Consider the following 26,471-nt stretch of genomic DNA (forward strand, 5'->3'; position numbering starts at 1 on the left):
TCACAATAATATAACTCCAACACTTTGCTTCTCAAGCTAATTCACAAGCACAAAAGTATCTCCAAATTTATCAGTGTATTCTCATTCTCTTTGTACTTCTTTTAGGCTTTGACATTTCATCTTGCTTATCTCTGCCCTTGAAGTCTGCTGTCTCTACACCAAAATGGACATCACTAGAACTCACAGATTGAGAAAAGGCATTGTGGTAATTCCTTGCTCCCCAAAAGGCACTACAGACTGTACAGCAAATAGGGTAAACAGAAAACTGGGATTTTTGGACTAAGTATTGAACTCTCAAAGAAACAGCTTGAACATATTAAAAGAAATTTAATTGTAATTTATCAAGTGTGAAAATAAGATTAAAAGCATTTATCTTACAATGAGGGAAAAGGCTCCAAGCTCTGTGGGAGATCTTAAATTACATAAGAGCTTAGCATTTTTTTAAATAGTATTAGTAACAGAGTCCTCTTCTGGGACTGCACCCTGCAACCTTACTGTTTATAAAATAGCACTGAAGAACCACCACAGTGGGTCAAGCTGGCTGTTTAGCCCAACTGAAATGACAAAACCAACTCGGACAAAACACACAACCTGACCTACTACTCTCTTTAGAAGCAGCTAAGAGCAGATGTCTAGAGCAGCCACATATAAAAATTTTCTTCCACTCTCCCCAAAACACTTCATACTTTCTACAATTGGCAGCTCAGGAACTTTCTTACTTATCCGGGGTAGTACCTTTGTTTCTCAACTCTTTTTTTTTTTTTTTTTTTTTCTTCCACCACCTCATTTTCCATATTTGTTCAGAAGCTCTTTATACCCATGCAGAATACAAAGAATGTTGTAGCAAGGAATGTCAGAACTTACACACTATGAAAAAAACCAAACAAACAAACTAAAAAAAACAAACCAAACCAAAAAAAAAAAATTCTTTTTGTAGCTTTAAAACTGTTCCCTGCAATAAAATTAGGTGGCACTGAGTATTCATTTCCCATCCACTCACCTCAGAGCTCCTATAGTTTTACAAACACCTAGCATTAGCACCTGGCCATTCTCTCTTTTCCAGTTCTGAAAACTCTCATTTAGTTAGTTGTTCTTGCATGGATGCTGCTCCATGAATGTCTTCTGCATTCTGCTACCTTTCTTCATTTTTGTTGCCTTTCTCTGAAATTTGCCTGTTCTACTCCACTTGTTCTGAGATGAGGAGACAGGACAGCACACCATCTCTAAGACACAAACACTGCACAGATTTAGAAATTGGTCTAATATTTAAATTTCTCTCCTTTCAGCGCAATTCCTGATATAAATTTTCTTCCTGATTGCTACTAAAATATTGAGCTGATTTTTTCAATAAATTCCTGCATATAGTCCTAAGACCTCAAGCTAATTCAAAATGCTTTAACATTACTGATCCTGAATTTTTTCCATCATTTTAATGGCCATTTGGTTTTACATAGTTATTTTGTGTTTGTTTCAGTCTGCCCCTTTCCTGTTTAGCTTCTTTTGTCCTGTAAAACTGTTTTAGAAATAAACCTTGTCACTACACTTTTGTCCCAAGTCACTTATCAATATGAAAACACTCCCAGGCACTCACAGAGCTATCTATGGGAATCCACTGGTGATTTCCAACACACTTTTCCCTTGAACTTTTCTCCTTACCATTTAAACAATTACTAACACAGTCGGCGGTCCTCCTCCTTAACTTCCACCTGTTTAGCTCCTTAAAAAAATTTTCCAGAGAACTTTGAATATGAAATAAATTTTCATAATTTAAGTAGAATAATACATCCAATGATGTCTTTCACCTGCATGCCAGTTGTCTCCTTCAAAGACCACAGGCCATTTCTGTGATTTGACTTCAGATCACAAAAACACCAGCTAGACAAGATCTCTGGAAGTCCTCCAGTCAGACAGTCTGGCTAGCCATTAAAAGCCATAGAAAATCAGGTCAGCCATAACACTGTACAGCTATGACTTGACAGCTCCACTGGGAGAGGTGCCACCACAAACCTAGTGCTGCACTACACTCCTACGGAAAAAGATTTAACTACAATATTCAATCAGAACATTTCAATTTGCAATCTGTGTACATTAACCTCCTGCTATTGGTTTGCACAACTAGGAACATTGGCTCCATCATCTTTCTAAACATCCTTTAAACAGCTGAAGGCTAATATTAACTACTTCACCACTTCACCAGTATGAAATTAGACATCTTCAAGTACTCAACCGATGAGACACTTAAAAGCAAGGGGCTGCATGCCACAGTCAGTAGCTGGTCTACTTCACTCTACCATTCCTAAAAATACCGAGTAAACCACATCTGGACCTGTTAAATTGAGAACATTAAATTTGCTCCAGAAAGGCAATCTCCTAAAACTCCCATAAGAAGGTTTCCAAAACAGGAACCACTCCAGACTTTTCAGTGGTGAGCACATATACACAAGAATTACTCAGTTTTCTGCCATGGCTTTATCTTGGATTGTTCCTGCCATACAGTCATTATACACAGGCCACACAGAGTCTCCAGCTGGTGTCCTGCTCTTGGTGTGGTTGAAAAAAAGCATTCATTAACTTTCTGCTTACCCTGATAGGGGAATGTTTTGGTTTTATTTCCTTCTTTGAACACAGACACAGCCTTTTTTAAGATGTCCTCTTGCTTTTAATAGTCTCCTCTACCTGGTTATTAAGCTATACAGGCTTCCTTTTCCTAAGATGTTTTTAGACTGATGGTAAGTGTTTGTGTGCAGCCTCAAAAAAAGCATCTTGAAACAGTCACCTTCACACAAGTTACTCTTTCAATTACTCTTTCAGTGTCACTGTAAACAAACATCCCCTTTTTTACATAGTTTCCCTTTTCGAGGATGAGCATAATTTAAGAGAGGAAGAAGAGAGGAGAATTTCAGGTTCTTTTTCTTTCATTCCTCCCATTTCCATTTGTTAAATTTCCTTACCTTAGGGAAAGGAGAAAGTCAGAACAACTGTAATGGTCTACAAAGTCATATCACAAGTCTTTTTTCCAGATATCACCTCTCCATGACATTATCATCTACTGACTGAACAAAACACAGTCTCTTACCCACCTTTTGGTCATCATCCCTCTGTAATCATGTACTGCCTCTGTTCAGCATTTGTGCAGAGCCAAAGTGGGGTCCTGGGTCTACCTTAGAGGCTCCTAGGAGTTAAGAAAACACAGAAGAGAGATAATAGGTATTGAGGAGGCAGCTCATCAGCAGTTCTCAGACATTTATTGCAGACATAAAACATGTCTCTCAAGTCAATAAATTAGAAATGTAAGGCACTTTAACTACCCAGTGTGAACAAGAACCAAACAGAAAGAGATAGAAAAAAATAATCATGTTTTAAAATATCTGGCAGCTTGGGATGAGAATCAGAAGAGGAATACTTGCTGCAGAATTATCAAAATCCATGAGATATGAATTTGAGAAAAATCCTTACTATAAAATTTTGCCTTGGTGCCTTACCACCACTAAATTAAACATGTCTAATACATGGACTTAAATCTGTCCCCGAGTAAAATCCATAACAAAAATCAGGTGGGTAAGACTTCGGTATTCTTCCACCTTTCCATAAAACATAAAGTCAAGAGAAAAATACTGTTACTCTTTAATATCTCAAAACAATCCAAAAGGCATTTGAGAGAGATGTATCATTAAGCACATTTCAAGACATTAACTCGTCTTGTAGGAATGACAAATACAACATAAATATTAAAAAAATATCTTGCTTTTTTATTTATTGAAGCAAAGAAAGCACTGCTCATCAATCAACTGCTATCTCTACTTGAAACAGCAAGACAGGAATCACATAGCAGTTTCCTGCTCTCAACACCTCAAGAAAAAGGCACTTCATAAGGAAAAACAGTAGTACTTTGTCCAATTAAAGCATTTGTTTCCCAGATTGAGAACGTCTACAGAACAGAATAAATACACCAGCAATCAACAGTTCACCCTTGAACCTAAACAGAGACATGAGACAAAAAAGGAGTCATTGTTCCACTCTGTTTACTCACTTATATGAAATTACTGCACTGGATGACTGGAAGTGTTTGTGATTTTTTTTTTTTCCAATGCTTTCCTGACCTATGAAAGTCTCAGGAAGTCTGCCAAATGCATAACCATAGAAATGTTTAGAAATGTTATAGGAACAAGAAGAACTCTCCAGGTTGGCCAACAAAGATTCAGATTTCTGTTTATCACATCAACATTTCTCAAGAATCTCATTCTCCCTATCAACTACTTCAGATTCTAATTTACATATTTTATCCTAAATTAAGAATTTATATCATATTGTTTGTATCATATGTGCACACATACACACCCCTCCATGAAATTCAGTGATGTCAAACTCTGCTGTAGATGTTGCCAAATGCAGATTTAGATGGTGTTCTTCAAGGCATAAGGATCAAGCGAAGGTAAAGGATAGAAAGTCACTTTCAATTTCACAGTCCAAGGTGGTAGGAGAAGCTTATATTTTCAACAAGACATTTCAGTATAACACCTTTTCTTTGCCTCCCACTTTTCAGAAAGGCAAGGACAAATTTAAAACTTGGAAGAGGACCAAATTCTGCTTTTTATACTATTATGCACCAGAGAATACTCAAACACCTCAGCACTCAAACTACCTGTCACTACCCGCATGTTGATGACAAACTACTCTGAGACATTCAGTCTGTCAAGTAATTAATTATAACATGCAGTAAGTTCTACAGACAACTACAAGCAACCCATCTCCAAGATGCACTGTGCTAGTGATTTATGTATGCACTCACTACACCAGAATGAGCAGCTGAATTATTAGACTTTAAAACATTACAAAGAAGGCTGTATACCTCAATTTTCCTAAACAAACCTCACACTACTAGTGCTTTCTATAATCTCTTGAACCTGCCCACTTCCCCCCACCACTCCATTATTCTTATTTCTACATAAGTATATCAGATTTTATTTGGTCAAAATAAAAGCTTGAGTAATATTACTTTTATTCTAATGTTAATAATTACCTAAGCAAAACTGGAAAGCAGCATCTTTCCCAGACTTAGGGAAAATACGCATGCACACAAAAACTCACTTGTAAAAGATTTCTACAGATTCAGGTCTTGCTTCCCTTACCCTTTTTCATATGGCAGCTCTGCTGCTCCTGTGAATGTGGTGGCACTCTCATCAAGCACAATACAGTACACGCTGTGGGTAGGATTAGACCAGAAACTACCCGGAGCATTCACTAGTTTAAGCTAAAATTAGGCTAACTCAGTCTACACAGCCCACACCAAACCAGTCTTACAGAAACTGTAAATAAAGCCACCAAAATTAGAAGTCTAACTGCAAAAAAAAACCCATCAATTATTTTACTGAAGGTATGCAATCATGTTTTAGTTTACTTTTGCTTTGGTTTAGCATCAGTTGCTAAAATAAAAAGGCTAGAGTGGCTTTGCTTCATGCCTCTGTCTCCCACTCTTTCCTTTCAAAATGACTTCTGGAATGGATGATCAGTTTCAGTATAACACAAAATCTTCTATGAAAATGGTCAGGAAAAGCAATAGACAAATTCACTTCCCAAACAGCTGTTTGTACCTACTCTCTATGACAAACCCAGGAGCCCATTAATTTAAAAGAATGGGGCAGCAAGGAGACTTTTGCAAATGGATAAAAATAGACATAGACGTATACTAGTGGAAGGAAGGTTTCAAGAAATCGTCACAAGATTTAAAGCAAAACGCATGGGAGAGTGCTGCTGGCAGGATAGGGTACAAAAGTCACTGGAATGAGCAAGCAGCAGGAGCGAATCTGGCGGTGGCACCGCAGAGAGCACACACGCAGTTACCACTTTTGCTGCCACACAGGTGCAGGCACTGTGCCTACATCTGCCTGCTACACCTGAAAAGATATTTGGCTCCACACAGAACTGAGGAAAGAAACAATCACAGCATGTCTAGACACCGTGTCTCATCTGCACACCGAGGCTTCCCAATTCTGCTGCAGCTGCACAGCACTGCTCAGGCAGTGCACCACCCAGAAGCTCACCTCAGCCAGAGAGCTGGGAGCTTGCCCGGACACTCAGGATCTTCACACAACGCCTAATGACAGCCCCTGCTCACCTCGCAAGACAAAAAACGACACTGAGTGGGATAAGAACATGCCAGCTCCACATCATTTCACCAGCCAGCCTTGGCTTCTACTCCACAAAGTTGACAACCTGAGTTAAGGAAGCTGCTCCAAGTGACTATGGATGATGTCAGTGAAGTGAAAGTAGAAGTATTAGGGACACCAGGTAGATGGGGCTTTTCCAGACTTAAGTGTTCTCACCATCTATGCACAGGAGAACTGAACAAATGTAAGTACACTTCACTCCCCAATTAAAATACTACTGAACGCATTCTCTGCTTTTGTTTTTATCTGGCAAGAAAGAAAATCTTGTCGAAACTGAGAAAGGGAGAGGAAAACAAGAGTAAGAATAAAAAGAAAAACATTCTCCTTCCTCTTCCCCTCCTCCAAAATATGCCAGCATTATGCAAATATATCTTACTTTCAGGAATCAACCAAGGATGAATGGTTGCAATTGCAATCTACTATTTTGTATTCATTCTACAAACACTAATATTTCTCCTTATGATATATGCTAGCAAATATTACTACTTATCTTTCTCTCTTCATGCTGAAGAGGTCCTTGCATAAGGAAAAAGATCTCATTAAATCCAGATTATTTGCTTTACTAAAGAATGCACATAGAAAGATGGCAATTGCTGAGCAGAGTCTAGGCATAAGAAACAAGAAAGAAATAGGAATAGGCTTCTTATAAATCTGCAATTTGTTTATATGCTTTCCAAATCACAATATTGGGCAGAATAAAACCAAAATAAAATAAATGTAGGGATTTTTTTTTTTTTTGGGGGGGGGGGGGGAAGCAGAACAAATAAAAACTTAATAACATCCTTGAACATGTCCCAGCCACCACTGCTTGAGACCACAGAACCAGCCCATACAAAACAGACACCTGCAAACACAAACTGCAGAGCAGAAGCTCAGTGTAGAGAGTGCTACACCTGCTCCTGCTTCACATGCAGGGTTGGGAAACTTTCAGGTCCTGACACGTGTCTTCTGGTTCAACTCAGAAATTACATCCAATCAAAACAGGAGCAGTACCTGGACTCTCAAAAGTTCCAGCTTCGTTCTCACCTTGCTGAGCACAAGCTCCCAGGTATGAACAGCTGTGGACATGTGCACACACACACACACAGGCACATGCAAATCACATAAGCAGTAGATCTGATTCGTCCTGAGTTTTCAGGCTGACTCCATAGGCATGGTAAGGTCAAAATAACCAGAACAGACTCCTTTAGGCCAAAATAGAAGAAATGCAGAGACTCGAGTGCCAGGACAGGAAACATATTGTTAGCAGGAAAGCACAGACCAGAATATGTGATGTCACCAGTCAGCTAAGGCTCTCCGGATGAAAATTACAAAACAGAATGACATAACATTAATCTGGTTTTGCAGGGACTTGACTAATAATAACTCATTTAAAGCCACTGAACTTGCCCTGCTACTTGTTTTAACTCCATTGAGGTCAAAGTAACTGGACCTATTAATGTTCATTTAGCCTTTTAACAAACCACCACAATTTATAGTCCAAGAGCAGCAGCACTTAGTTCTTCCAAAAACCCCACCATGATCCTAAAATAGCAATTTTTAAAGTACAATACATTATTAAGACTGCTGACAGAACAAACGGTATTACCTTGTTTAAAATGGTAGAGAAGAAGAAAAACAGTAATAAAAGAGAAATTATTGTGGTCTTGCTCCCACTGAAGTCATGTTTTTCATGAGGACTTCAAAGAGCAGGGAAAACATGGCCTTTATCCAACTTTCTGCAAATTACACAACTGAGTAATTTTATTCAAAATAAATCACTTCTGATACAACTCTTATCTCCTTGAGTTTGACAGCAAAACTTCTGAAAATCTTTATTATTGAGTATGATGCCATTTATCCTTGTGCTTCTCTGGTCTTTTACTTAAGTCTGTAGTGCTCTGTTGCCACTGGTTTTTGCTGCCTACACATCTCCAAACTTTTACATGGTTTTCTGAACCAGAATTTCACTGGTTTGATGATCCAGGCAGACTTTTTCAGTTCCAGGATACTGACTAGAATAACATCTTTTAGCACCTTTCAGCCAACCAATATTAGTACTGAGGACACAAAAGGTCATGAGTGTCATGTCAACTTCATAATGCAAGTCAAAGAAAGGAATTATCGAACACTATAGCATATGTATACAATTTTTTTTCTGAGTATATCTCTACAAGACTTAGATAAAAATAAATGTTTCTAGCATTTTTGAGTGTCCTTAAGATGAAACTCAATAGATGTACTGTGTTTGGTTTGGAGTTTTTTTGTTCATTTTGGTTTGGTTTTGTGTGGTTTTCTTTGTGCATATGCATTTTAGTATTGCAGAAGACCATGCAATGGTCTTCTCAAGAAATCTCTTTTCTTCCCCAAAATGTAATGCTTCTACCTCTTCTACCATTTTCTCAGCATCACTCCACCCACCCTGACAGGAGCACAACTATTCTTGGAATAAAACATCATTCATTTTCTGGAATTTTTCCAAGTAATTTAATGTCTTAACTGATTATCTGATTTAAGTGACATGCTGGTAGCTGATGCTAGCATGTAAATCTTAAATTTTATTGATCATCATGTTTTCCAAAATTTATGAAAATTTGGGGGGAAAAAAGCAAAACTGAATTCCCAGTAATTTAGTCTGCATGAAACAGCTGTTTCCTTTCTTTCATTAACCAGTACAAGGCTCCTTTATTTTCCAAAGGTGGCGAGTAAGCTAAGAAAGGTAAAACCAAAACTATGGGTATCATGGAAGATCAGTCCTTAGCATATGCATCTTTAATTATATAACCACAAAAATATTGTTTTCTCTGACCTTTGGCAAAAGCCAGTGAACCTTTTCATTTCAGTTTTTAAGAATTCAAATAAAGTTTAGATGACAGACAACTCCTAGAGAAAAACAAAGTTCACAAGTCCCCAGGGAAGTCCTAGATTTTATTTATTACTCCAAAATACATTTGCTGTAATGCAGGATACCAGCTGATATGTTTTCTGTAGCATAATTAATTCAGAGACATCTGCTTGGTAGCAGACCAAGGATGAAGCTTGAGGTTATGAGACCTGGACTATAGTTCTCACTCAGGAACTGACTTGTGGTATATCTTGGAGAGCCTTGATCTGACCCCATTGCACCATTATAAAATGTGAAGATGTCTTTTAGAATAACCCACGTTTTTTAAATGAAATGCAAGTTTTTATACATCTTAGTGAACTGCACTGGAAACACCACAGTTCCAATTAAGACTGAACTCCTGAGGATAGTGACAATTACAGGAAACCTTTATGGTTGTGTTATCTCAGTCAGAGAGCCCAGCTGCCTTCTGGAGAAACAGGACTGAACAGATTCATGTAGGTACTGCAGATGCCAAATAATAACAAAAAGGCTAAGCCTGAATATGCAGCTGCTGATAATGTTCACTGCCTAACAATGCAGAAAGTATTACACTCACTATTGCTTACAGCATGCATTGCTACAGAGAAAGAAAAAAAAAAAAAAAAAGCAGTGGTATGTAGTCTGGGAGAATCCAAGATGATAGTCTGAAAAGGAAAATCCAACTCAGCGCATATAGCCTGAGGTTATTGGAAAAATGTCTGCTAATATGCAGCAGATTGCCATAATTGTGCAGCTGAAGTAATAATATCCCAACAAAATGCAATTACAATGTACAGTGTTTAAAAACTCTGCCAGTTTTTACACGTTGGTTTATTCCAAAATCTGGCTTATCCACTCTGTTAGTCTAAGTGTTTTCCAAAATTATTTAAAGAAATCATATCCATTCCATTTTAAATACAGGCGATCACATTAAATCCTAGGTAAGTCTACAAATTTTATTTGTTATGTACCAGGTAAAAAATTTACTTGTAATCTGATTTTCTAAATGGGACAGACTTCTTAAACATTATGGGAAGGGGGCTGGGGTGGGGAGGGGAGTGTGTGTGTACACTGGTTGGTAGAACTCATCAACAAACTTTATATAATTTAGGTTCCCAGCCCCAATGTATTGAAATCATTTATGATATGAGAGAAGTAAGAACATTCTCTTTGTCTACAGTGTTTTCATACTCTGTGTTATTTTTTTTTCTGGCTTTGATTGTTCTCCTTCAGTGATGGATGCTTTCCCTTCTTCCATCTCAGCATGCACGAGAGAAAGACAAAACTTAACACATCCATCACTGGAGCCAGAACACACAGCATACTCCATCTGGTACCATAAATCCCAAAGTGATAGATGGTCCCTGCTTTCCCCAGCAAGATTCTTAGCTCTTCTACTCTCTCTTCAGCATGAAGTTGAATGCTGTGGAGTTTAGAGTTCTTTTATTTTGGTGACTGTAAAGATAGCAAAAATATGGTTGTTGTGATGTGGACATATTCCAAGCCTTGTCTGAAATACTCTTGCCCAGGGCCAAATGTTTTCCCCATCAGCAAGGAAAGCAGGCAATGCTTTGGCATTCTTCTAGCAGCCTATCCCTCCCTTTGCCACCTAACATGCACTAAGCTCCCATCTTCCTGGCTGCTCACCGTGCTGAAGCAATCACAAATGCCTCAGGCTAAGCAAATAGAAAGAGGTAAACATTTCAGTCCTGGGCACCATCCCAGGGAGGACACACACAATAATTTCCAAGCTCCTCAAGAGATTTTTTTTTTCTTGTGTTCAGTACTAACAAGATTAAGGAAGAAGAGTTTTAGTATACAAGTAGGATCCCTGTCAAGACTGATTACAATGCCTAGCTCATCATACGCCGAAAACAAACGCCTTCTATGCTTTGCTGCACACTAGGATTACAATAGCAGGCAACAGATCCCAGAATTGCTCAGCACTGTGCTCACAGTGAACTTCCTTTCACAGCTCTCCTTCCTCCTGTGTCTCCAATCCACAGAGATTTATACTTATTTTCAATTAACTTAATACATCTACACTAAGCATAGCATGAAGTACAGCATTCCACATGCACCTCAGGCATCTGAGAAAGAATACCTGGATCTGATTTTGATCCTGTGTTACAAGATCGCTTGAGATTCCATCTTCATACAAAAACATAAGACAAACGAGAGCAGGAGATTTTGGTAGCTGGTGCTGGGGTTGATCTGGAGTTTTGGTACTCTAGCTTTGGGAGAACTTATGCAGGAAAGTGTACAGAGGCACAGGCACATTGTCCTGACGCACATTTATTAAAATGCAGTGTTAACTTCAGTATCAGGCATTGGCTCTCATTATCTTTGACAATTCACCAAGCAACACTTACAATTGATGTTAATTCACCATGTAACAGTGTGAATCAGTAATACGTACACAACTAACTGCAGTAAACTCACCAGTTACCAGGAAACTCCTATTAGAAACACCACTAGGAATATCCAAGAATTGGAATTGTGAAACAAAGATTTTGCTTACTAGGGCAGAATAGTAGGATGCGTGTGCTGTTTAAATTTATCTGCAAGGATTTGTATGATTCCATTGTTTCTGATCTCTTGTAATTATATATGAAGAAAGAGATATTTAGTTTACAACATCTGCATCAGAGCAAGCCACTAAAATTTTCCTAGAGCAACTGTAGGGAATAAATAGTACAAAAAAGCAGAAGAAACATCAAAGACACACCCAAACTTCATATGGAAATCCTGATTATAAGACTGGTACTCCCTCCAGAAATACAAACAATACTGCCGGAAAAGCTGCCATATTCCAAAGTTCTCATAATCTTTCAAATGTAAGATAACTTGATATAATGCAACAAAGCAAAGAGAAACTGCACCACAGATAAATTTGTGAGATAATCATACTTTGTCAAAGATAAGTTTCAAACTCTACCACAGACTAAACACACATAGCTGGTGCCCATGCTGCAATTGTCGGGACCTTTACCCAAAACTTATTTTCTCACTTTCTACCCCAAGGTCTGAATTTCTCCAAAGCAAATTAATTTGGCTCTCACATGACTTCACGCTGGAGGCAGTATAGATACACAGAGATCACAAATGAAAATTAGACCACACAGAAGGGTATACTACATTTTCCTCATATAAACACAATGTTAAAATGGGATTTAAACAGTATAACATTAAAGTAATAGAATTTTTTAAAATACATAACATTTAAAAAAAAATGTATGACCTTCCCATCATCACAGATGAGACAAAACTGAACAAAAATGCATAAGCATGTGGGAGACATTCTGTCATCATGACACTACACAATCAGTGCTGGCCCAGAAGTGCACATAATTTTGCAAATCAGGAGGTCCCTCTGGTTCTCTCACTCAGAAACTCATAGCAATAGTAAAGGCTCCAGTTAAGCAAAATTCTAACTTAAACTTCTTCCTTTTATGCCACAGGAGAAAGGACTTAATGCAAAGGGAACATTTCTTTTGAAATATGCAACCTTGACTTACTGAAAATGTGAGCATCCTAGCAGGGCACTCAGCAGATACACTGGTAAAAGCCTCTTTGCTTTGCTCTGTCTTAATCAACTTAAAATTATGCAACTATTTGAACTGGTCTGAGGACTAAATTTTACTGTACTACTTTGCGTCACCAAAATCTATTAAAAAAAAAAAAAAGCAATACCCCCATCTTCAGTTCTGTTAATTTTTCATACCCCTCTCCTTTCTTGGTAATGGAACAATAAAAACTAAAAGCAGTTTATTATTACCCTCCACTGCCAGTCAAAATAAAGCTAAAATATGCCTTTTTCTTTTGTTTGTGTCCACACATTTCTATGCAGAGTTTTCTTCAGATATTTCCTCTATTAAGATTCAAGTCATATTCTTAGTGTTACATCTGGAGAACTTGGTCTTTTAGAGACCAAATACACCACCCCAGCTGTCCAAAATTAGGCTCCAAATTCAGGAAAACATTATTCTTTACAAAGTTTTTACCTACATTACAGTCCCTCCTCATTACCTGAAAAAGTCCTCTTAAAGTCACGGTTCAGATGCAGCTTTTGATGAAAATTTTCTCTACCCAGAAATAGATCTTTCACACTGCTTTGTGTGCTACTACTAGAAAATACTAGGAAAAATGGGAAAGGTTTTTCTATTTCCTTGTTGGAACATGCTTTTGCCCAGAACATCTATGGGCCTTGCACTTCATGACTAAAGTCTCCAAGTTTGTAATGTAAATCACACAAAGTGGTTTGGGATGCAGTGCAAGGCAGATCTCCAGACAAAGACCAAACATCAGGAGAAAAGAAAAGATAAGCACTCTGTTTTTACTTTATTTGACACCTCTTGATACAGCAGGTTACAGCTGTTGGAATGCAGCTTACAGGCACAAAACACAAAGCAGTACCTACCCTCCTGTAGCTCAGTGATTCCTTGTCCTCCGATGCACTGAAGGGCAGCACAGAAAAATACTAAGAATGAAAGACTCCAATAAGCATTTATTGGTAAACCAGTTTTAGGTTACAGGCTGCCTTCCTTTTATACAAAGTATAAGGATTATCAAATTTTATAAGGTAGTCAAGAAAACACCTCGTTTTCATACAGACAGCATTAGTGGGAAAGAACTGCATAGTCTGTAATAGCAGAGGCAAGAATTAAGGCAGAGAAGAGGGGGAAATCATGATTCAATAACTGACGAAAATCAGAACTAATACTGAAATGGACGGGATAAGACAAGTCATCAAGTGTGTGTGTGTGTTGGGGGGGGGGGGGTAATAAATTCAGCACCAAGAATCTTATTCTTGTTTAGACATTCTTACATGCTTAAAACCGCCACAGGAGGCAGTGCTATTTGCTATTTCCTGCCAACGCCCCAGCGCCCCATTTCTGCATGTCTTGAAACATCTCTAAGTCAGAAAGGTCACTACAGAAAGTAGTTCTGGATGGGTAGCCTATGTGCAGTACCCTATGTGCAGTATGGTCCCTTTTTTTTTTTTTTTTTTAGATTCAGTAAAATTTACTTCAATTTTTTTAACAGAAGATTTATCACCTGGATTTAAGATTTCAGCTGGGTTTTTTTCAGGTTCCCAATTTGGTTTGTGGTTTGCAAGTTAAAATCAGTTTTCTAAATAAAAGTTAAAATTAATAAGGGGAAGCTCAAGAAGAAAATTACAGTTATCATAATATCTTCCCAATATCCTATTCAATGACACCTTTAGAATGTCAAAGTGTTTTGACAGCAATATGGCAAAATTAGCAAAGCTCATTTTCGGGGCATCTTACCAGTACAATGGGATGCAATGTCAATAAAAGCTGCTCAAGAGCACCTAAGTTGTGACTTCTCAAAGTGCAGAGTAGAAATCTTGTAGGGAAACCTGTCTAAAACCCTGTTAGTTGCCCACCTAGCCGGCTAAATGTGTGTGCTATATATTGCATAGGAACACAATTTCTTCAGGTATTTTCTCCCATTCTGCATTAGTTTTCCGTGAAGCATGTTTTGCTCTTTTACTTGCCTCTGTGTAAAAGAGTCAAAGGAAGAAAAAAATGGAAAAAGTCAGAAAAATAACATAAGTTTAACACCCTAATTTTAGGATGTACTCTAAAAAAATTGCCTCAGAAGTATCACCTTCATTTGCAAGAGCATAACCAAGGGGAGCAGCTTTTACTTTCTTTCAATTTGTTTTACAGACATATTACTTGTGATGTTTGATCTACCTCCCTAGGGAAAAAAGATTCCATAAGGATGCCAGAGATGCCCCCTTAATGGCAAATGAACATGGAGAGTTGGAGAGCAGCAACCGTGCCAGAAATTTCATTCAGATTACTATAAGCGTTCCCACTGGTCTCCACAAAACACCAAATAAACAGGACTGGAAGTGATTCAATTCCAATTTTGGCCTTTGAATATCAACAAATATTTCCAAAGGACCAATGAGGAGAAGTCCATCTCATAAGAAATATTGACAGTGCAGGATGAAGTTCACTCTTAAAATACTTAAGAGAGCTAGCGAGGAAACTAAATTTTTTATGGATCCAACATTTAATAATTTCATCCTACAGCAGATGAGCATTCATCGGCTCGGCCTTTCTTCCTGGACAGTCCTATTTTTAAATCAACTGTATCACAAAATGGTTCTATTTATATATTACAAAATGCAATAAGGTCCTCTGAAACAAATTAGACTTGAGACATGAAGAAGGGAGAAATATCACATAGCACCTCTGGATGGATTTGACAGCTTGCTCAGATCAGACAAGTTATGTCATTTTAATTGCTTCTCTACCCCTCAAAACGGGTTCCAGACTTATACAAGACAGACTTACATGAAGATATGGTTAAACTCTTGTTTGTAAGCCAATAGTTACAACTGATCCTCAAGAAAACTGACCAAGATGCAAAATTCTGTATATTTACTGAGTACTGGATGTTCTTCCACTTCCACAGAACTAATAGTTCTGCTCAAAGACACACTTCATCATTGATTACTGTAGGCATTGGTCTACTAGAACTTCAGACATATGGTAAAAGTAGCAAATGGCCCACACTTCAAGGGTTTTCAGAGTTTTATTGACCTCTTTTCATTATCAATATTTACAATGTAATTCTTCATTACTTAGCTTGGATTCTCCCATTAGCTCATAATTTCAAAGAGCAACAAAGTAGTCTCATGGAGTTCTCAAACACTTTTCTGAATAGCAAGGTTGGTCAAATTAGACTTCAAACAGCACTGCAACTCTTCTGAAATTCTTTTTAAATACATCATCTGCCATATTTTGAAAGAGTTTTTACCAGCACACACTCAAATCAAAACATAATTTAAAATGCTAACACCTCATTCTGCAGATGACAAGCTTTGAGTTCCCTCATGGTTTTTCATTAAAAGAAGCCCCATAACTTATTCCTACAAAACAGCTCTAAGAACTTCTATGTCATGGGTTATTAAATTGAACCAAAATGAGAAATATGTTTAAAATACAACATAAACAAGATACTTGATGAAAATCATCCCTTAATCCAATCCAGCATTTATTTTAATTAAACCATTTATTTTTACAAAACTCTTACTAAAGTCCTAAAAAAACCTGGTCACATCCAGCCACAAAAAGAGAAAATATTTACAATTATTTCTATGCATGCCAGATTCCCTTTTTGTTGCACTGTATTTCCCTTTCCTAGAACATCAATTTTAATACTAAGGAGTCGGTAAGGAAAAGAAAGCACAAGTAAAACCATCCTAAACACACCAATCCTAAATACAAGAGACAACAATTTAATTGTACTTTATTGTGAGTGCTTGAACAGGTAATCCACACCTAAACAGAAGAAGAAATATGTAGGTACTATTTCTAACTTCACTTCCCATTACCCTTGAAATTGAAGTATTCTTAGGACACACATATAAGTACACATGTAAAATACAGAACAATAACAGAATCACTTATCGTGGTCATCCAAACCATTACAAATCTTTAAATATTTTATTATAAAGCAATGGGGGAAAATCAGCTGCTAGAAAACTGCCTTAACTTTCATGCCTAGTCGTGAGCATCACATATAGTTTAGTTGAGAACTCACAACAAGAAACATTTTTCATTTAAAAATAAAATGCTGCAGCATACATATAAAAGAAAGGCAACAGCAGAGAAGTCCCAAGGCGGTATTTTAGAGAACTGCAGTTTTCTAATATCCAGGCATACACACACTGCAGTGTCTTTCCAGCTTCTAAAATAGAAGGTATCTCCAGAGACACTACTTCATCTTTGTCTAGGATGCTACCAGGATACTGAAGTTCAGAATCTGAGATGCATTTAGTGTCGAGGAACAAAGTCACTTTACAAGACAATTGTTTCCTGCTCCTGTACTGGGCAAATTAAAGTCCCTTCCTTGTGAAGAACTGAACACTACAGACTCTATAATTAAAACTACTGTCAATAAAGAGCACACATATTCAGAGAAAAGTGGAAAAATATCAAAGTCACAGCCATGATTCAAAACAATCTGGAAACTGAAGATAAGAATGAGGGACAACAGAAACAACAATAACGAACAAAATGAGACCATATTCAAGGGGTTAACCAGAAGAGAGAACAGTTTCTTTTAATTGCAAGAAGAAAATATTGCAAAAAAGAGGCCACAGAACCACAATCTCTGTGGCAAACACTATAAAAAACCAAACCAAACCAAAAAAAAAAAAAACCCAAACTCTTCCAAAAAAAAAAAACAAAACAAAATTAAGCTTGTAGGAATGATAAACAATTAGTCACATGACCATCAAGATGTTTAAAATACTTCACTTGCAAAGTAGCAGTCACAAATCACAACTGACTGAGATCTGATTACAAAAACACTGTTGCCACCAAACCTGTGAAAAAACAATGGCCCAAGGACAAGGTCCACTGTGTGCTCTATGTATGATCTGTTATATTCCCAGGTAGTAGTCCTCAGACTGCAAATGCAGTGCGAAAACACCATCCTGAATGCAAGGAAAAACACCAGCAATGACTCCTTTGCACTCTCTTTTGCAGGGCCCTGGTCACTAGTTGCAACTCCCTCAGCTTCTAGATACATGATGATGGGACGGAATCTTCACCTCTGATGTGCCTGAAATGCTTTACTTACACTCAGAGCCTATTTAGAATAGACCTTGTTGGACTTTATGAACCTTTGTTTAAATCAGTTGCAGCTCTTGGTACACTATATAGAGGGTGTAGAAGAAGTTGTTCTTTCCCGAACATGAACACAAGCTTTTCAAGATAGATTTTGAAAAAAGTTAAACTCTACAGCAAAATGGCTGCAGAGAGCAACTACTTAATGGTTTAAAACTTTTTCTAAGCACTGGTTGCAGTCATCAATAGTCCAGCACTTCACCAGATGAAGCAGGATCACCAGAAGGGTACTTGAAGCAAAACAGAACTTCACAAATTCCTTACTGTTAAAAAAGTAAAACTGAAAAAAAGGGAGGAGAAATAAAACATTTAGCAAGAATTACTGGAGCTTGTCTCCTCCTAGCTATATGAAGAACAATTTGTGACAGTTGGGTATCTAGAAATGCTCAGAGTGGTTGTCCAAACACTGCCAGTGTCCTCCTCCTCTCTGCCAGATTTCCCATGAACTGAGCAAGCCCTGAGGCTTCAAAAAGGTTAGAGGGAACAAGGGAACCTAAGGTCAAAAACAAGCTTAAACTGACCCAGCTGTTATAACAAAAGCACACAGGCTTACAACTCAGTAATTCTTTTCTTAGAAAAAAACACTGGTTTAAAAAGCTTTATCATTTTCTTCATGCAGATTATATAAACAGAATTTCTGGCTTAGACAATTTTTTTGTTTGTTTCTTCATACAGAAGTATAAAAGGCTCTTAAAAGCAAAGTGAAAAAGGTGCATAAATGAATATTCCTAAATCACAAAAGCCTATAGCTGAATCCACACTGAAAACATTGAAAAGTTTACCTAAATGTGCTTTGTGAAACAATTACCATATTACCTTGTAGGAAAATTCCCTAAGAAATAAAACAATATCCCAGAGGACTGTAATTGCTGAAGGCATAATTGTCTAAATATACTAGAATTCTTTAAACTTTCAAAATATTTGGTAATTTTGGGGGTTTTTCCAAGGGGTAAGGATGTTCCTCTTTGAGAATGCAGTTGAGAGTAACTTCTTACCTCAGCAGTCTCTTTTCTAAAGCACCCTCTCCCCCTCTCATGTCCACTACCTTTACACAGCAGATGAGCAAAAAGTGCAACATGTGCTTTTCACAAATAGGGCAGTTGCCAAAGCCACTTTTGCCAATTTTCAATCAAATAAATGTGCTGGAGGCTTTTCCAGATTACAGTCATTACAGACATCAGGGTCAGCAACATTGCATGCAGGCAATTCTCTCATTCTGAAATATTCAAAGCACTGAAGGCCTTTTATCTAATGTACACACATTTTCTAAAGCCTGATCCTTGATATCCATGCCAAATATGTTTGAGAGGTGAAATACAAAGTGAAATTATTGCAACATCTTTCACAACTGGGACATGCAGCTGTGGCATGTTCTTACACATTCAGGTACATTACTGTAAACAAGCATTTTCCTAGCATGTCTTTTCCCCAAACCTACTGCCAGTTTTACCTCCAACCTGCCTTTTCAGCCAGCCACTGCTGTCAGTTTATCACCAGGCCTTCCTCCCGCTCCATCTCTCTTCAGAGAAGCTGCACATCAGCATCTGCAAACCCTCTTCTCCTGTCCCTTCCTACTCCAATTTGCTGATGCCTTAAAACAAACTTGCAAGAGCACAATTGTTTACAACTTAAGACAGATTTGTTTCACTGTTCCTGGGTACTCCCTTCAATTCACCAACCATTGTTTTGTTTTAAGGTGGAAACATTTTGCCTTTCTCTATGGTTAACAGAGCAGTTCTCACTACAGCTCTCATTATTAAACATCTTGCTTTTTTCCTCTGCTTGAGGGCACAAATGTGACAGAGACCAATTCTTATGACAATTACCACAAAATAAAATATTAAATAATAAAATATCCTTCATAAAAATCTGCATGCAATATTTATAGTTAGCATGTCCATGCAGAAAATAAATAGTTTCCATGGATATATGTCAATGCAATTGAGTGTAAGATAAGTGGAAAATAATTTGTTCACTGTGATATACTCGCTTACCTTGGTTTGCATAAGAATGTACTGGTGTGTCTTTGAAATGCTTATTTGCTTACAAGGTGATAAGGAGGTTGAGATTAGAGCCCTGGGTGTGTGTATCTGGTCTGCTCGCTGTATCTCAAAAGAAGAGACTTGGAAGCTATCACAACGACCAGACTCAGACTACATCTGGAGAGTCACGCCTGCAAGGAGAAGGGGGGGGATAAAAGGAAGGTTGGGACAGAACATTTTTGCGCGCCGTTGGTGGAGCAGGAGACTCCCCGGCCGCCCAGCGCTGTGCTTTGCCTGCCTTACTCGCTTGCTATTTTCAATAAAATTGCTTTATTGGATTAAGACACTTCAAATTGCCGTGTCACAATTTATAACAGAGTGTGAGGTAAGAAATCCAGTAAGTGTAAGTAACCCAACGTAAGCAAGATGTGTCAGAAGGGAAATCACAGGGAAACAGCAGACTGACTTCAGTTACCATCAGAAGTGTGGAACCCAGGAAATACTGGCAATCTATTTTATTTGTTTATGTTAAGAGATAGGATCTTTAAAGAGATACAGCAGTATAAGATGAAAAGGTTGACTTTTCATTAAAGTAGAACACCATCAATACATGGTTGGATTGCAGATGAAAAGATGGATCATTTAAATAAACCTTAAGTTGCACATGGCAAGAAAACACAACAATAAAATCATCAGAATAAAAAGTATCATGCTTTACACACTTGCCAGACCCTGCCTTCCTACAAGAAATTCTCTAGTAAATTAGTCCAAATCCTTAAAAGAGGAAAAACAACAAGTGAGAGATTCTTTATATAAAGAATAGAATTATTTTTTCAATTTAAATCCAAAATCCTTTTAAGCAAGGAATAAGGCTTATTATTTCCTATTTATTCTACTGTTATACCACAATGATTAAAGAAAGTTTCAACAACAATGAAGATGAAGTGGTTTTATATTAAGTACTCATTAGAGAGAGACATCATCCCTATCTCAATGAAAAGCATTCTACAACATCACAAGGACATCAGAAAGAAAAGAACTCTGTATTCAGTTCTAAACATTACAGCCATTTTACTGATTTCAAGAAGCTCAGTAAAATATTCTATTTCATGTAGCTGAATTCTATTAGGAAAAAACATGGTCATCTTGTGAAACTGGAGTCACACCAATCAGTACAAAGGCCTATGCAATTAGAAATGACCAGCAGTAATTCAGAAATAAGCAATACCTCAGAGAGGATGATCTATAAACCACAGACATTTGATTTTTACAGTTCATAAACTTATAAATTATGCCTTCTGGGTGGGTCACAGAGGATCACTCTTAAGAGAAGTTGAAAAGAAAAGACAGAGAGGCTGAGACCTGGCTGCTGTGGAAGGAATGGCACCAAGACTGGATGGATGGCAGCTGCTCTAGACACTCAGGTGCCCAAATTTAACAATGCTGCAAGGCCAGGCACATCCAAAAGGATGCGCCAGGAAAGCCACACAACACTTCTCTGCATAATTTAGAGCAAAGAAACAAAACAATACTACAAGGCTTTGAGATTTATAAGACTGTCTCCAGGAAATATTTTTTCACATAAAAAATATGTTCTGATATCTCTGTACAACACTACCTTATTTTTTGGCTAAAGCAGAAACAAAGGACTTGCATATTTCCTTCTTCTTTATCTTTCTCCTCAAGAACCAAGTAAGCAATGTAAAAGTCTAACCAGCTCACCACTTATCTTCACTAGCATTTATCTTATAACGTTGTTTCTATAGTATTTTTTCCAACATAAAACAATGTCTACTCACTTACTGTATATGTCTTATATATTACAAACACATATATACAAAACCTAACATTGACAGCTAAATAAAAAAACACCTAACCAAAACCATTAAAATAAAATAAACCATTTTAATTTATCAAAATAAATGCTCTTCTCTGCCATTAAGCAACTCAAAGAAATATAAATGTTACATATTTATTAGAAGTACATGTAGGGGAAGACGGCTCACAATATTTCCAGTTCCAAAGTAATTTTTCTATTTAAAAAGACAGCAACTTCATGACTTACCATGTTTGTGCTTTTAAGATGAGATAGAGCTGCACAAGTTTTCTCTGTATCTTCTAAGACAGTGCAAACATCTACCATGAAAAGTCACAGATGGCTTGCTACTCTAAGTGTACAGCAGGTGAAAACAAATGCCACATCAGGGCTGTTTCTCTGCACAGTAACAGAGTTTTCAGTGGGATGGCTGCTTTAAAGGTTACAAAGAAAGTATTACTCAGTTATCTCTAACTTGCATTTTCTATGCATTGAACTCACCCAGCTTCAATAAAAAAGTGTTCTGCTCATCACTTATGCATTTGAAGTGTTTTTCTCTATAAAGCTGGCATTCTGTCAGCTCAGAGATTGCCTGCTAAACTGCCCATCTTGGCTTGCATTACGAAAAATAGGAACAGGCATGCTTTTATGAGGCACACAGCCAAAAATGAGTAATACCTAACAATTTATATAATTACGGAAAACACAAATTTGCTGATATGCATGTAATATGAAAACTAAACCTACTTCTATTTCCACTTTTAAAAATCTGTCTCACCATAAGTAACTACATATCTACAGTATTTGATTTTATGAAACGAGATCAGCATCTAATAATTTCTAATACAAAGGGCATTCTATAGCTAACTCAGGGCATATACAATGTACTCTTAATTATCTATAAGCAGGTATTTTAAAAAATATGCGTAAAGCAACTGATGCTGAGGGTAAAAAGAAGTAAATGTTGTTTAGCATTCATTATCACCATGCAATTGAAAGAGTACCCACAGAAATTTTCTCCTCATTGAGTTCTTTTAAAACACAAGGCTTCACTATTTTTCACTATTCAGCACTAAACAGTGAATATTAAGTTAATGCTTATAAAATGCAAAGCATTGATTTTAGTGTTATCAACCATTAGTATATTCCTCATTAAATATATGTATCAGTATCAGCCTGTTAATATAACTACCTGCCAGTCAAAACAAACAGCAATTCCAGTTCTTCTAATAGTAATAAAATATTTGAGAAATGTAAAGAGCTGTAAAATAATACAGCCATCTCCAGAACACACATTTAAGTCTGCAATACCACACCACTTCAACATAACACCAGATTCTAGAAAACTTTGCTCCTGTGGTGTGAGTAATGCCAGGGAAAGAACTAACCCTGCAAAGAGGCAACTTCCAAAGCCCACATACTGTTTGTGGGAAAGACAAGATCAGTTATTCCTCATATAGCAAATCACATCCCATCATTTCCATTTCCAGCAATATTGATATAGCAGCTCACTGATATTTATATCTTCACTTCCCAAATAATAACAACCAAAATGAATTTTATTTTTAGGGGTTAATGGTGGGGCGGGGGGGGGGGGGGGGAGGGAAACGCATATGTTCTGATTCTTTATTTTAACAAACCATGAAGAATTTGGCATTTATTATGAACACAGAAATTTCATCTAAGACAACACAAATTTAACTTCAGACCAAATCTTCTCAAGAGTGCTCTGGGAACTAATACTTGTTTACAATTTAAATTGATTAGTGATGCATGTACAATGACCTTACTGGGTTCTGCATTAATATTATCTAGACTTATTCTAGACTCTGACTATCTTGGTTATCCCATAGTTTTTTACTGCATCCTGCTTCCTATTTTTTCTTTTTTAATTTTCTTTTTTTTTAATTATTTTTATTGAGACTAAAGCTCATAAAACCATTCCTTGTTTAATTTTTCTCCAGTTTCATATACTGAACAGATCACAGATACTTTAGGAATCTCAAAGGTTTCACTTTTTTAGTAAGTTCTAATTCCTCAGTCATAAGATTGCTGTCATCTTGCATCTCCTGCATCTCCAGCATCTTGAACTTCTAAAACATCACTGCAGACTCCTGACAAAGGTGGCTCACCTTCTGTTCATGTCTCCTGACATCCCTGCAGTGCAACCATATTTCACACCAAGCCTACACATGCACACACACAATGGACAGGCTGACACCCTCCTGAGTACATATACAGTGTTTTCTGCCTCCTTTCAGTCTAGATGGGAGCAAGCTTTTATATAAACAAAATAAAATCCAGTCAGTTCAAGCTGTTCAAAAATTCACTGTAAACATAACATTTCCACTTCCAACTTTGCAAGCAAGGATAAAAATCAAAGGACAAGAGATTAGACTGGTTCCATTGTTTCTTATCTTCCAAACTTCTATATTAAACTCCATGTTTTTATGACAATCAGCTTTACAGCATTATTCCTCTTGAGTCAACTGGTTTACAGTCATGAAACCACTGCATAATTAGTCTAAAGTGCACAAGCCACAAGTCCCTGTAATTAGACTCCACTATCTTATCCCCTCTAAATCAGAGCAAATATCTCACTTTCATGCAGTTATTTTAGTAAAACATAAATATAAGTAGTATAACTAATGCATGTGATTGAGGAAGAAGCAAATATAACCCAAAAAATGCAAGTACAGACCATCAACCACATTCTTTTGAAGCTGAAAATCAAGAAGGAAGGATGGAAGAAGCGATTACCACAGAGTAGTAATGAACCATTTCCATTTGTCTCATGATTTCCAGCTGAAAAATTCAGGAAAGTGCCAAAGCATTCAGGATGTACTAACAACACCCCGTATTAGGCATAAACACATTCAGCTGCATATTTGCTCCTCACTAAAGCTGGTGTCAGAGTATCCAAAATACATCTCTAACAATTGAATGGGTTGCTTTTTTGTAAAATAACAAGGTTAAAAGTCACCATTCCCAAATTCAATTTGTACTTAAAAAAAAATTATGTATCAGTCACTACGTGTCAATGCTTAAAACCCTGATGAGAATTTAAAAAAATAAGTGAATTGGCCAATTATTGAATATAGATGTTAATATTTTCACTTTTTGTAGGAAGCAGTTACTCATCAAAAAAAAGTATGCAAATATATCATCACAGGCTGAAAATAATTTTAAAAAGCAAAAAAAAAATACCACTAAATGGACTTACTCAAAACAGCTTTCACCTACCTAAAATGAATTAGCGAAGTTACAAATACAGGTTTCACTTTTATATTTAGAATAGCCAGACCAGCAACTCACAGGAAGGCACAAAGTTTGATGCAGTCCATGCTGAGATGAAGTTCTTGGTAGGGTCACAGTTCAAGCAGGGACAGTAGAGCATATGCCAACACCTGAACTACTGCCAATATACTGAAATAGCAGTTCTGACTAAATACCTCACCCAGTTTTGACCAGAGTAGAACTCGGCAACCACACTGGTTTTGGAAGTCGAAGCAAACATCATCACAGTAGTATTTTAAAACCACTTAATCCAAGTTAGTATTTGAAGTTTCAAATCAGATTTTAGCACTTAACTGGCAGGTATCTCTCATCTCCAGGCTTCTCTTTTCACAGTGTTCTTAAACACAAAGGATTTAGAGGTGTTGATAGTTCAAAAAAAACCAAAAACAAAAACAAACTATGCTGGCTTGGCATCAGAGTGAATTCAACCAATTTCTCCAAAGTCCAGAGCACTAGAAAATACACTCCAAACAGTTATACTTACAGATAGCTTGTGTCCAGCAGAATAGCAGCAAAAGTATTTACACATCACTGAACTAAGTTAATAGATTTGTTTTGCATTCAGTAGCCTTAGTCAGCAGTACTCGAATCAGAAGGGGGCACATACATGTACAGAAAAAACAAAGAAGTCCAAAACTAACAAGAAGAAATCAGAGGGGAAGATTAAAAGTGAGATATGGCTTGCTTTTGTTAAAATGCAAGAGAAAAACACAAGTTCATTTCCCTGACACTGTTATGTCTGTATATACCAGATATGGTTGCTCTCTTGTGGGGTCCCCAGCAGCACAAGCTATAAGGACAGCTGGGGAGAAAAGAAAATTTTCCAGTAAGCAGAGAGGCCATTGATTTAGACAGCAACTACAGCCTGGCACAAATTTCCTTCATTATTTCCTACTAACTGAGAATGAAGTATTAAAAGCTTTCTGTGGCATATCCTTTGATATAGTCAGTAAAACAGTGAGTGGAAAAGTGCCTACACTCATGTGAACTCATTCAAACGAGGCACATGAGGCAGATTTTTGCATTACCTCCATTTCATATCCATGAAAACTGTCAGCCTTCAAGCACTGAAAAACTGCTCTTTAAAGTGTAGGTCAATAGCATTAATGTGATTTGTCAAATATTGAGAGGAGGGAGGTGAACAAGGAATAGAAAAGCCCTTTTCACCATTTTGTCAGAAAAAAATATAAATCCCATAGCAAAACATACACTAAGGTGTCCTACCTGGACTGTCTCACAGGAGCAGCTAGGAGGGCATGGCAAAGTGTCAGCTGATGTGGCTCTTTGGCAAGTCACTGGTCACAGGAAGGAAATCCTCTCTTTAAGTTCTGACTCTGACTTGTCAAAGGGCTACACAGAAATAGGGGAAAAGACAAGACCAGCTATTACTAGAATTTCGATATAACTATAAAAATTTCATTTTAAAGTACTTAACAAAATTCAGTGCAAAATAACTTACTTGGCTTTATGAACCTTCTCTTCCTGCACAAACATGTGGCAAATAACATTAGAATCTTCTGGTTGTATTATTATATGGGAAAAAAAATTATACTATGTGTTTAATGGTGGGCAAATAAACGCCATGAAGTAAAAATACAGATAATATAATAAAATACATACCCAAACTTTTGTCTGATAATTAACATGTTTATTAGAATTATTCCCCAAAATGTAAAGCCAAACATTAGA

At 37.1% G+C, this 26,471-nt stretch overlaps 1 protein-coding gene across 7 annotated transcripts in view; it reads right to left on the reverse strand.

Annotated features, from left to right (window-relative positions):
- SEMA5A (semaphorin 5A) overlaps nucleotides 1-26,471 on the reverse strand; it is a 315,656-nt gene that overhangs the window by 230,319 nt on the left and 58,866 nt on the right. For all 7 annotated transcript variants that reach the window (XM_021546911.2, XM_021546907.2, XM_021546909.2 and 4 more), the window contains one exon: nucleotides 3,081-3,172. The gene's annotated coding sequence lies outside the window, so the exon portion shown is untranslated. The remainder of the gene's footprint in view (nucleotides 1-3,080; nucleotides 3,173-26,471) is intronic.

The sequence above is a fragment of the Lonchura striata genome, chromosome 1 (genome assembly GCF_046129695.1).
Source record: "Lonchura striata isolate bLonStr1 chromosome 1, bLonStr1.mat, whole genome shotgun sequence".
In the NCBI taxonomy this organism is placed as follows: Eukaryota; Metazoa; Chordata; class Aves; order Passeriformes; family Estrildidae; genus Lonchura; species Lonchura striata.